Source organism: Jaculus jaculus, chromosome 10 (genome assembly GCF_020740685.1).
Source record: "Jaculus jaculus isolate mJacJac1 chromosome 10, mJacJac1.mat.Y.cur, whole genome shotgun sequence".
Taxonomy (NCBI): domain Eukaryota; kingdom Metazoa; phylum Chordata; class Mammalia; order Rodentia; family Dipodidae; genus Jaculus; species Jaculus jaculus.
Window position 1 is genome coordinate 93,191,910 of NC_059111.1, and position 2,346 is coordinate 93,194,255.

A 2,346-nucleotide genomic window follows, 5' to 3' on the forward strand; every position below is an offset into this window, starting at 1 on the left:
ACTTAGCAAAGAAAGTCATATTATTTTTAAATAATTTATTTTCACTTAGAAAGTGACAGAAAGAGAGAGAAAGAGAGAGAGAGAGAGACAGACAGAATGGGCAGACCCTCAGCCACTGTAAATGAACTCCAGATGCATGTGCCACCTTGTGCATCTGGCTTACCTGGGTCCTGGGGAATCAAACCTGGGTCCTTTGGCTTTGCAGGCAAGTGCCTTAACCACTAAACCAACTTTCTAGCCCCATTTTTGTTGCTTTCTTATTATGAATATCTTCTAAAAATTTTTATTGACAGCATCTATACATATCGACGATGTACCAACTATTATCAAAATTCATTTTGTACACACATAAAAATTGTCGAGTGAAAAAATAGAAGAACTAGCTGAGAAGAAGGTGTAGGGAAGTGATGTTATTGACAATACTTTCTTTCCCTCTCTCTTCTGCTAAGGAAAAATGGGTTAATATAAAGAAGCCCAAACAAGGAAACAAAACTCCCCTGTGACTATAGTTAGTGTTTGAATATATCATGTCACTATTCTCCTTGCAAACATACATACATACTTTTTAGCAAAAGTGGTTCTCAAACATTAATATGACCTGCTTCTTACACTTAACACTACCCATAAACATTTCCCAGCATCGTTAGATAGTTTTCTACAGTGTCCTTTTTATGTTGGTAATGAATTCCCTCATATGGTTATAGCATAATTTATATAAGCATAACAAATATTTATAGAATACTTCCTATGCACTATACTTCACAGGCATCATCTGTTTTTATTCCTCGCCACATTTTATAAGGTAAGGACTTATTTATTCAGTTTTTATAGATGAGCAAACAGGCTCAAAGGCGGTGTTTTGCTCAGAGCCACAGAAGGAGAACATTGGGACCTCTGTTGGGCTGCAGTTTCTGAGTGATGTCACCTGACTGCTGCTGTCACCAAGTGCTCGCTGCTGCCATTTAGGATTCTTCCAATTTTTAAATATTACAGAGTTGTGAAGAACATCTCTAGGACTATAGGCTTAGCACATTTCAGTGTTATTTTCAAGGATAAATCCCAAGAAATGAAGCCAGAAGGTCAGAGCGCAAGCACAGTTTTCTAGGTTTGGAGGATTTGTTTGGGGGCGGGGAGAAGCTGGCAGTGTTGGAATCGATCTAGACACCTGAAGGCCCCGCCTCTCTCCCGTCCACATTTGCTGTTCCTGCCAGTCACAGATAACATTTGGATCTCCACGACATACCTAAAGAGGAACTAATTTCTCACACCCTCCCGACCACTAAGGATCCTCATTTTAAAAATCATCGCCTCACTCTTGGGTGGAAAATGGTTTCATATTTATGTGCGAGTTTTAAAGTGCTAACAAGGCCAAGTAAACACTTTTAATTTGTTAAGAGACCTTCAAATTTGTCTTTGTCCTTGGTTGACGTTTGTGTCCATGGCCTTTGGGGCGGAGCATGCTTTTGGCACCCACGAGGTATCTCAGTGTTGGTGTGTTCTCAGTCTCTTCCTGGAATGAAGGTAGGGAGGGTGAATGGATGGATGCATTGATGGATGGATGGATGGATGGATGGACAAGATCGATGGGCGACTGCATCAAATGGATGGGTGGATAGATAGAATGGATTGATGGATGGCCAGGACAGGCGGAGGGATGAATTGTTATAGTTATTTTCTCAGCACTGGCACAAAGCACCCAACCAAAACAGCCGTTGGGAGGAAAGTTGTATATTTTTGACTTATAGTCTCAAGGGGAAGGAAGCACCCTGATGATAGGGAGAAAAACATGGCCTGAGCAGAGGCTGGACATCACAGACCATATTCTAGCAAGGGGGGAACTGGCAATAGCACCCCTAAGTCCTTGCCCCAACAACGCACCTCCTCCAGCAAGCCTCCACCTCACAAATTGCCACAAGCTGGGGAACAAGCCTGCAGAACACATGAGTTCATGGGGGACACCTGATCCAAACCACCACATGGAACGAACGAATGCATTGCATTTCCTGTTGTAGTTTTGTAATGAACCCTGGGTGGTTTTGACAAGGAAGCTGATGCCAGTTCCCCGTATGCTTTACTGACCAGCTCAGACTCCATTTAACTGAAGCATCGTGTTCATTTACTCTGATGGGTCTTTACTGAGGCTTTGCCTTGGAAATTGGTCACAAAATGGCAGAGGTAAGAGCTAACATGTCCTGAGTTCATAAGAATGATACCAGCTAGGTTTAATCGAGGGCCTGCCCAGTGCGTGTGGTGTGTGGTCTTCCCCAGCCATGCACTGTGCACATCTTGACAGCCGTGCAGGGTCTATTCATCCCATTGCTGAATAGGACAAAGTGCAGGGAGGCT